Here is an 11,701-nt window from a genome sequence, read left to right as displayed (position 1 = left end):
GTTGTAACAACGTAAGACGTCGATAATTTATCTGATTAACACGTATATATATATATATATATATATATATATATATATATAATCATAATTAAAAACTAATAAATAAAAAATTTATCATAATTTGCGAAATTCATTGATATTATTATAGGATGGTGGAAATATACTACTCGTGTTAATGTGATGATAAAATAACTAATTATCTGATTTATATATATACACATTGTATTAAATTAATTGGATATTGTTATAAATATTATAGCATTTATTAAAAAAAATAATTAATTAAAAATTAATTTTAATTTATTAATTAATTTATTAATTGTAGTTTATTAAAATTTAATTTATCAAATATTCTTAAAAACCGACTACATGTGGTCGGTTTTATTGTTAAATAAAAAATAATAAAAATAATTTATAACCCAAATCGACCCACCCAAATAATTAACTTTCCCAATTGATATACACAAAAAAAAGGGAAACAACATACACACAGAAACACTCAACCCGCATACACACACAAACACCTACTGATACTCAAAATCAGTCGAAGAAGTGGGTTCTCGTAGCAAATCTTCATTTCTCCAACTCAAGTAAGTAAGAATGTGAGATTTATTGACCTTATTTTGAGTTAACTTCACTTTATTTTGAATTTTAAAATCCTAGTTCTTATGTTTTGGTTTAAAATGGGGAAATTGGGAAAAAATTTAAATGTAGTATGGATTGTGTGTGTAATTTGGACTGAAATGAGTAATATCTTGCATAGAGTAGATGGGTATTTTAGAGAAAATTGCACTAGTCTATCTTTTAATTTAGACTAGAAGTAGATTGAAGCTGCCATTTTGAAATATCAAGAAATTAAGGAAAATATCAAAGGTATGTTGACATAGTGAAGCCGTGTGGGGCCTTGTGCAATTCACTATTATTACTATCTTCCTTTCATTGTTCATATTGAAGTCTAGTGAAGCCGTGTGTGGCCTTGTACGATTCACTAGCATTGTTCTTGACATCTTGTTGGTCTTGTTGGTTTTGTTGACATTTTGTTTTGAATGTGGTTTTGTTTTGATACTTAGTTGGCTGAAAATGGTCAAGTTTAGGAACTTTAAAGGGGATTTTTTTAATTTGAATGTGGTTTGGTAGGTGACTTAGTTGGTTGAAAATGATTAAGTTTAGGGACTTTGAAGGGGATTTTGTGTTTTGAATGTGGTTTTGTTTTGATACTTAGTTGGTTGAAAATGGTTAAGTGTAGGGACTTTAAAGAGGATTTTTTTGTTTTGAATGTGGTTTGGTAAGTGACTTAGTTGCTTGAAAATGGTTAAGTTTAGGGACTAAAGGAAATTTTTTTGTTTTGAATGTAGTTTGGTAGGTGACTTAGTCACTTGAATATGGTTAAGTTTAGAAACTTAAAAGGAGATTTTTTTGTTTTGAACGTGGTTTTGTTTTGATACTTAGTTGGTCGAAAATGGTTAAGTGTAGGGACTTTAAAGGAATTTTTTTTTGTTTTGAATGTGGTTTGGTAGGTGACTTAGTCACTTGAATGTGATTAAGTTTAGGAACTTTAAAGGAGATATTTTTGTTTTGAATGTGGTTTTGTTTTGATACTTAGTTGGTTGAAAATAGTTAAGTGTAGGGACTTTAAAGGAGATTGTTTTGTTTTGAATGTGGTTTGGTAGGTGACTTAGTTGCTTGAAAATGGTTAAGTTTAGGGACTTTAAAGGGTTTTTTTTTTATTTTGATTGTGGTTTGATAGGTGACTTAGTTGGTTGAAAATGGTTCTACGGACTTTAAAGGGAATTTTTTTGTTTTAAATGTGGTTTGGTAGGTGATGTAGTTGGTTGAAAATGGTTAAGTCTAGGGACTTTGAAGGGGATTTTGTGTTTTGAATGTGGATTTGTTTAGATACTTAGTTGGTTGAAAATGGTTAAGTGTAGGGACTTTAAAGGAATTTTTTTTGTTTTGAATGTGGTTTTGTTTTGATACTTAGTTGGTTGAAAATGGTTAAGTGTAGGGACTTTAAAAAGGATTTTTTTGTTTTGAATGTTGTTTGGTAAGTGACTTAGTTGGTTAAAAATGATTTTAAGTGTAGGGACTTTAAAGAGATTTTTTGTTTTGAATATGGTTTTGTTTTGATACTTAGTTGGTTGAAAATGGTTAAGTCTAGGGAACTTTAAAGAGGATTTTTTTTTTTTGTTTTGAATGTGTTTTTGTTTTGATACTTAGTTGGTTGAAAATGATTAAGTGTAGGGACTTTAAAGAGGGTTTTTTTGTTTTGAATGTGGTTTTTTTTTTATACTTAGTTGACTGAAAATGGTTAAGTGTAGGAATTTAAAGGAGATTTTTTTGTTTTGAATGTGGTTTGGTAGGTGACTTGGTTGCTTGAAAATAGTTAAGTGTAGGGACTTTAAAGGGAATTTTTTTGTTTTGAATTTGGTTTGGTAGGTGACTTAGTCACTTGAATATGATCTAGGAACTTTAAAGGAGATTTTTTTGTTTTGAATGTGGTTTGTTAAGTGACTTAGTTACTTGAAAATGGTTAACTTTAGGGACTTTAAAGGGGATTTTTTTGTTTTGATACTTAGTTGTTTGAAAATTGTTAAGTGTAGGGACTTTAAAGGGGATTTTTTTGTTTTGAATGTGGTTTGGTAGGTGACTTAGTCACTTGAATATGGTTAAGTCCAGGAACTTTAAAGGGGATTTTTCTGTTTTGAATGTGGTTTGTTGGGTGTCTTAGTTGCTTGAAAATGGTTAACTTTAGGGACTTTAAAGGGAATTTTTTTGTTTTGAATGTGGTTTGGTAGGTGACTTAGTTGGTTGAAAATGATTAAGTCTAGGGACTTTGAAGGGGATTTTGTGTTTTGAATGTGGTTTTGTTTTGATACTTAGTTGGTTGAAAATGGTTAAGTGTAGGGACTTTAAGGGGTTTTTTTTTGTTTTGAATATGGTTTGTTAGGTGACTTAGTTGCTTGAAAATAGTTAACTTTAGGGACTTTAAAGGGATTTTTTTTGTTTTGAATGTGGTTTGTTAGGTGACTTAGTTGCTTGAAAATGGTTAAACTTTTGTGACTTGATCTAATTAATTGAATCTGATTAATTGCATAGATGGAACCTGATTATAGCTGGATATATCAACGAAACAATGATAATAGAATGAGTATTAGGGAAGAATTTGTTGAAGGTGTCAAAAGATTTGTTGAACGAGCCAAGATACTTGATATGTGGACACGTTATCAGATTATTCGTTGTCCTTATGTTAGATGTGATGGTATAAATCTTGTAAGTGAAACAGATATAAAGGAACATCTTTATAGAAAGGGGTTTCACGATGACTTTTTAAGATTGCGTGGTATTCATGGGGATGTTGTGCAAAATAACTTTGTCGTTAGAGAAAGTAGTAGGTCAGTAGGGCATAATGAATATAAAGATACTAGGATGACAGAAATGGTACATGATGTATTTGGGATGCAACACGGGGTAGACTTTAGGGAAAATGTTGAAGATGTTCCTAATAGTGAAGCGGGCAATTTCTACAAAGAATTGCATGCTGCTAGTCATCCTTTGTTTAACGGGTGTTCGCACTCTAGTTTGTCTGTTGTTGTTAGATTATTAAGTATTAAATCTAACTGGAATATTGCTGAAGGAGGAATGGACTCAATGATAGACCTTATTAAAGAGTTAGTTGACCCTGGCTTGGAGGTTCCTGATTCTTTCTTTAAGGCAAAAAGATTGGTATCAAAGTTAGGTCTCTCATCGGTTATAATTGATTGTTATGAAAATGGCTGCATGTTATACTTTAAGGAAGATGCTAAGCTAGAGTTCTGTAAATTTTGTCAGCACTCTCGAATAAGCGTGATTCTACTGGAAATAAAATTGCTATTAAGGTGATGCATTATTTACCTCTTATACCAAGGTTGAAGAGGTTGTATGCTTCAAACAGCTCAGCTCCTCATATGAGATGGCATAGTGAAAATAGAAGGCCCACTGGTGTTATGTGTCATCCATTTGATGGAGAGGCTTGGAAGCATTTTGATGCGACTTATCCAGATTTTGCAGCTGAGCCATGAAACATTCTATTGGGATTATGTGCGGATAAGTTCTCTCCTTTTTCAGTTAGTAGTGCGCCATATTCATATTGGCCTGTATTTATCACTCCTTATAATCTTCCTCTTGAACTGTTGATGACCTATATATTTCTAAATTATGTTATTCCTGGCCCGTGTAATCCAAAAAGAGGAATGGATGTCTACTTGGAACCTTTGATTGATGAACTTCAAATTTTATGGCATGAGGAGGTTGAAACTTGGGACATCTCTCTTAAACAGAATTTCAATTTGCGTGCATATCTAATGTAGACTGTTAATGATTTTCCTGCTTATGGAATGTTGTCTGGGTGAATGACAGCTGAAAAGCTAGTTCGTCTATACTGCATGGAAAAAACAAAATCTTTCACATTGAGACATGGCAGAAAAAATTCATGGTTTGATTGTCATCGTTGTTTCTTGCCACCTGATCATGAATTTAGGAGACTCAAGAATGCATTCAGAAGGAATAGAAGGGAACATGATGGTCCACTTCCAAGGTTGTTTGGTCATGACGTCTGAGAAATAGTTCAGGATTTGCCTAAAGCCAGCGAGAAATGATTGTACAAGCTTGATGGATATGGCTTTTCGCATAACTGGACTAAGCAAAGTATATTTTGAGAGTTAGAATATTGGCCTGATAATTTACTTAGAAATAATATTGATGTTATGCATACTGAGAAGAACTATTTTGACAACTTGTTCAACACAGTTATGGATGTCACCGGCAAAACAAAGGATAATCCTAAGGCCAGACTTGACTTACCAAAATATTACAACCGCAGAGAATTACACTTACAGCAGGGGCCCAACGGCAATGTTCTTAAGCCCAAAGCTAGTTTTACATTCAAGTTAGATAAAAAATGTCAAATATGTAAGTGGGTTCAAAGTTTGAAGATGCCCGATGGATATGCCTCAAATTTGTGAAAGAGGGTTAATATGACACAAGGAATCTTGCATGAAATGAAAAACCATGATTGTCATGTTTTCATAGAACAATTACTTTCAATTTCTTTTATTGGTTTATCTGAAAACATATGGAAATCAATAACAGATATCAATTTGTTCTTCAAAGACTTATGTGCCTCCACATTCAAAGAAGAAAATCTGGCACGAATGAAAAGTAATATTTTTGTTATCACCAACAAGCTGGAGAAGATTTTCCCGCCAGCGTTCTTCGATGTGATGGAATGTCTTCCTATTCACCTTGTGCACGAAGCTAGGCTAGGCGGTCCAGTTCAAACTAGGTGGATGTATCCATTCGAACGGTAAGCATTTGCGACATTTTTAAGTTCATACATATCATTTTTAAATATAGTAAACATCTAACCTTAAGATTGTACAGGGCAATTGAAAAATTAAAAAGGGGTCCTAAAAACAAACATAGGGTTGAAGGCTCTATAGTTGAGACATATCTTGCTAGAGAAACTTCTCAATTTTGTTCATACTACTTTCATGATGAAGTTGATTGTTAAAGAAACCGACTGAATCGTCATTAGGACGATGTGAATGAGCCTCATTTGCAACCGATATCAATTTTCAATCAATCTGGTTGTAAGGCTAAAAAGATCATACCTCGTCGGCTCACTCCCACGGAGCGCAAATTAGCAATTTTGTATGTCATGCTGAATTGCCCAAAAATTGAGCCCTTTCTGAAGTAAGGAGATTAAAATTTTAACATATCTTATTTGTTTACTCATTCCCTTAAAGACACTAATTGTGTTTCTCATGTTGGATGTTCAGTTCATTTAAGACTCAATTCCATAAAAATCAAGTGTATGCATCATTTGCAACATGGTTTAAAAATGAGGTTCATAAGTGTATTAATATTTCTACAAAGTTTAAATATTTACACATTCTTCAACTAAAATATATATATGTATAATATTTTTAGGTACCCCATTCACCAAATGCAGCCACATACGATCAGCTCTTGAGAGATATTTCTTTGGGTCCAGTTGAAGCTAATGCAATGTCCCAATACAAAGTAAATGGGTTTAAATTTTTCACCGAACAACACTCCAAAATAAGAAAAACAAATAATAGTGGTGTTTGGATTAAGGTTGATGATGATATTGATTACTTTGGCATCATACATGAGATCTTAGAACTGGAGTATGTTGGTTTTCCAATGAAAAAAATTATCCTCTTTTGATGTAAGTGGTTTGATCCAAGCATAAGAGGCACAAGAGTACATAGGGAGCATAACATCATTGAAGTGAATCATAATAGCTCGTATCCTATTTATGATCTATTTGTTCTGGCGCAAAATGCTAAACAAATGTATTATGCTCCTTATCAATTGCACAATGACAAGTCTGATTAGTGGGATGTAATCAAAATAAAGCCTATAGGCCCGGTGGAAGTTGAGAATGTGCTGGAGACTGCGTATCAAAATGAAATACAGATTGATCACCAGCTAGTTGACGTTGAATTAGTAGAGGATTTGAATCACCCAGAAAATATATTTGAAGAAGTTAATATTGCGAAAGAAGAGACTGAGTGGGTAGGAGATGAGGAAACCTCCGAAGAGGGTGAATGGTTTAGTGGAGAGTCTTCAAAAGAGGATGATTAGTTGAGTAGGCTGTATTTATTATGTATTGATGTCTCTATGTTTTGTACTATATAATTACCTTTATGTTACTTGTTTAAGATTGATATGTAATATACTGTTTAAATTTGTTGTTACCACTTTTCCATGATTTATATAGTAATAAAAAATTTTTTGTCTATATCTTGTATTGTTGGAGCTATTTGAAATGTGAATAAGTAACTTGAAATTATTTACTTGGAATGTTTTCTTATACATTCATTTTGTAGGAACTAACTACTTATTAACTTAACATAATTTATATGTCAGGCAGAGGTGACAAAGGTAAAGGAAAATTGATACTACGAAATCAAAAAAGAATAGACAACCTCCGCCTTATAGACGACTGATAGGTATTCATATATCTGAGGGTCGGTTTGCTGACATAATAGCATGACCCTCATATTTTAGGTCATCCGAGGATTCGATACCTACTCCTACGCATATGGGTCCACTACATGGGTCTACACCGACTCAGCTTGCTTTTATGACCGTGCCACCGCCAGCACAGTACTATCAGATGGCCGCTGGCCCCTCCATTCATCTACCATTATTGCTACCCTCTTGTAAAAGTCACGCAGCTTCGTACAGTGATTCAGCTGGATCTATGGGGTTGTCGGATCTTCATCTTGGAGGCACTCCATCTGGCGCTTCAGATCCGCCCACGCCAGTGCATCCTCCATCACTTACTAGGCAGCCAGGAGACAGAGATGATTCTAGAAGGATTTATCTTTTTCCAGTTGCGAGAGGGTAAGATTTCTAAATATAATAATATTACTCATTTTTTCATTACTATATTATTATGCTCTATGAAATTACTGTTTAATCTTGTGTTGTAGATTTAGGCCGGATACTGGAGTTGGACAAAAGGCGCGAATATGCATTACTCAATATTTCAACGGCTACTGGACCAGCTGGAAAAAGGTTCCATAAGTTGACAAGGATAGAATGAAGAATTTAAGGTAAGGATTTAACTTATCGACTACATATTAGCACTTTGTTGGAACAAAAGATTGAATATTATATTTTTGTTTTAAAAATTTTACTGGTGGGATGATGCAAATACATTTCTTATAAAGAAGAACTTTTTCATAAGATGTAGAGCCAAATTTAACGATCTCTTGGATTATGCCCGAAAGAAATTGGTAAAACCTAAGTGAATTCCTGAACCCGCATGGCAACTGTACCTTCGCCATTAGAGTAGCGCAAAATACCAATTGTTGAGTGAAAAAGGAAAGAAAGCCCGGGCATCATCCAAGGGTGGCTCCCTACATACTGCGGGTGCCAGAAGTACTCTTGCTGTGAAGGAAAAAATGGTATGTAACTTTTACAGTTTTAATTGTTTGTTTCTATTTAAATTTTTTTTTATTTGAACATTGATAATTTTTTCATATGCAGAAAAAAAAAAGGGTAGGGAAATACCAATTGATGAGCTATTCGAGCAAACTCATCTGAAAAGGAAAAATAACCCTACTGATGAGATGTCTGGGTTGAAGCTCATGCAAAAACTGTCCACGTAAGAAACAAATTTTGAATTTATGAATCTTTTTCTCAAAGTTGATATTATTCAATTATAACTACTTTAATATTTTTTTACTTTTAGTATTAACTTTACTTTGAATATAGGACGAATATACGCGTCTTTTTGGTGAGTATCATAGTAGTCAACCTCCTGAAAGTTAGGGTGACCCAATACAACAACATGTACAAGAGGAGTTAAGGAAAAAAAGTTGCGGGTCCTGTAAATAGAGGTCATTTCTACGGATACCACACAAAATTTTTTGCCGATAATATTAGGTGTTCGTCCAGCTCTGCATACTCTAGCTCTTCAGTTGATAGAGAAACCATTGAAGGACTACAAAATATGATTTCTCGACTCACTGAAGAGCTTGCTGAATAGAGACAGAGGTTTGCTGAACAGAGAGAGAGGCAGAACAAGAAGTGGAAGGTAATAGCATCACAAATCAAGATGATGTAGCAACAGTTCAGCTCTTTCATTCATACTGTGGGGGTTATTCCTCCGTATTCTGGTGATGCAGTTCGGACTGCAAAAGGTCTAGGCCCCCTGGATGATTTCAGCACGGATAATGATATGGAAGACGAGGACGAATTCAATGATGATGACTTTTAGATTTTTTATTTTTGTATGTGTTCTACTTTGAATTTAGACACTTTATTGTTTGAAACTATTGTTTTAGTTTTTTCATACTAACTCATGTTGGAGATTTTGTATGTGTTGTACACTTTTGAAAGTATTTACGTTTGGTTTTTGTTGCTGTTGTATTTGATTTGGTTACTGCTGTATTGAATTGTTGTTGTTCCATGCTGTATTTGAGTTTTGATTTTTATTTTTTTAAAATTTCCCAGAAAAACCGACCACAAGTGGTCGGTTTTTGAAATTTTTTTCCAGATAACCGACCACAAGTGGTCGGTTTTATATTAAATTTTATTAATTAATTTAATAAAAACCGACTACTTGTGGTCAGTTTTCTATTAAATTAATTAATTTATTTATTAAAAAACCGACCACAGGTGGTCAGTTTAATATTAAAATTAATTAATTATTTTAATAAAAAACCATCACTTGTGGTCATTTTTTTTCCTAAAATTATTTTTTCTAGTTTTAATAAAATAATAATGAATTTTAAAAATATATATATTTAAAAAAAACGACCACTTGTGGTCGGTTTTAAAAAACTATCACTATTTTACTGACCACACATTTTGGTAGGTTTTGTGGTCGGAAATTGGGGAGAACCGACCACATGTGATCGGTTTTTATGGTCAGTTTTCCCCTTTTTGCAGTAGTGATAATACTAGACCTACAAGATAATACTAAAACTATAAATCTGAAACCATAAACAACATTCAACACCACGAACAAGAAACTACAGACACAAATAAAGAACACTCCTCTACTGTTACCGACGCACTCCCACCCCCTAACCCTCTACCCTGATCCGTATCCTCCATACCTTCTTATCAAGATTCATGTCCCCGTAAGCTGTAACTGCTTCATATCATGCCTAATCACCTCACTCCAATATTTTTTTGGTCTATCTCTATCCCACTCAAAATCATCCATAGCAATGTCTAACACTTCCGCACTAGAGCATTAGAACCCCTCCTCATCACGTGCCCAAACAAACGTAACCTCACTTCTCACATTTTGTCCTGCACCGAAGTCACTCCCACCTTTTTCCGAATAATCTCATTCCTCACCCTATCTTTCCTAGTATGACCACACATCCATCGCAACATTCTCATCTCCGCCACCTTTAACTTCTAGATGTGGAATTTTTGAACTGACCAACACTCTGTTCCATACAACATAGTAGGCCAGACTACCACTCTGTAGAACTTACCTTTAAGCTTCGGGGGCACCTTCTTATCACATAAAACTCCCGAAGCGAGTCTCTATTTCAACCACCCTGTCCCAAATTATCTAAATGACTTATAATAATTAATTAGGGGGTGATATAGTAAGAGTACGGTTGAAGTTACTGAAACAGACATATCATAAATGTCTATTTACCCTTTTTTATTAAATATTAATAATTTTCTTATATGTAAATGACTTACAATACTTAATTATGGGTAATATAGTAAAATTTTGGAGCAAAAATATTTGTGAAAAAAAATTAATGAGTCTCATATAAGATGTCCTATTAATTTAAAACATCACAAATTAATTTATCACTTATTTCCATTTTATTATTTATTAAATATTATTAAATTTTTTAAAACCTAGGTGACTTATAATAATTAATTAGAGATGATATAGTAAAACTACAATTGAAGCAGCTGAAACAAACATGTCATAAATGTCTATTTATTTTTTTATTAAATATTATTAATTTATTTATATATAAATGACTTAAAATAATTAATTAAAGATAATATAGTAAAATTATGGAGCAGCTGAAGCAAGTGAAGAAGCAGACATGTTGACGAAGAGTTGTCTGCTTCTTCACACTTATTAATAGTAGTAATGTTCATATATTGTGCATAGGTCAAGCTTGGTGTAATATTTATTTTTGACCAATTCATTCTAAAGCTATTAAAAATTTATTGAAAGAAACTCTTCCAAAATATCTTGGATAAAATCAAGTATAAATAACATAAATACCAACCCTTTTGGAAAAATTACATTTTCCCACCTTTTTAATTACTTTACTTTCTCCTCCTATTAATATACATAACATAGCCGACATATACATAGCATTCTGTATATATGTTAGGATTTTTGTAATATGTTTAGGGAGTCGGGATTTTTTGTAATATTGAAAACATAAGTTGTGTATTTGTGTAATTTTCAATAAAATCAATCTTAGCCTTTTGAATTGTGTCATGTCGGATTTGCTATAACTGTACTCCTAATTTTTCACATGAACTTGACACTATTAAAGTTGGCAACACTATTTAATTGATCCTTTGACCTCCGAATGACTCTACTATGATGTCTAACGTCTTTTGAATTTTTCTAAATCGAGGATTTTGTTCTCTCCTTTTTTAGATAGTCGGATTTTGTTTTTGGTTGGACCTAAATTGGGTCTTTCTTTTGGTTTAGCAGACACTTTTGGTCTAAGCTCTTTGTAAGACCTCTTTTTGTTTAATCTATTTGGAAAGTCACCTTTTATTTTTTTTCTAAAAAAATACTTTTTTTTAAGTGGAATGTGTTTTTGGTAGAATATGAATGAAAATTCTCATGTGACAATATGTTATAGATTTTTTATCAGAAAGTAACAACAAACAACATATTTGAAATTTCTATCAATTTGGAAGGTGGTCTACACTAGGACATAATATCAAAAAAATGTTAGATTGCACATGTGGTGATAATGATCTCGATTAGGAAAAATTCAATACAAATCAAAGATAGATGAGAAATTAGGATGAGAAGTGAAGAAAGAAGGGCTCAATTGCGTTCATAGTTGGACCAAAGAAGAAGAGACTTAATTTTAGAGAAATTGAGAAATACAAATGAATCCACAAATGAGTAACTCAATTATGAAAATCAAGGTAAAGGAGTTTTCAG

The sequence above is a fragment of the Capsicum annuum genome, chromosome 4, assembly GCF_002878395.1.
Source record: "Capsicum annuum cultivar UCD-10X-F1 chromosome 4, UCD10Xv1.1, whole genome shotgun sequence".
Lineage (NCBI taxonomy): Eukaryota > Viridiplantae > Streptophyta > Magnoliopsida > Solanales > Solanaceae > Capsicum > Capsicum annuum.
Note: the sequence above shows the minus strand (reverse complement) of the source record.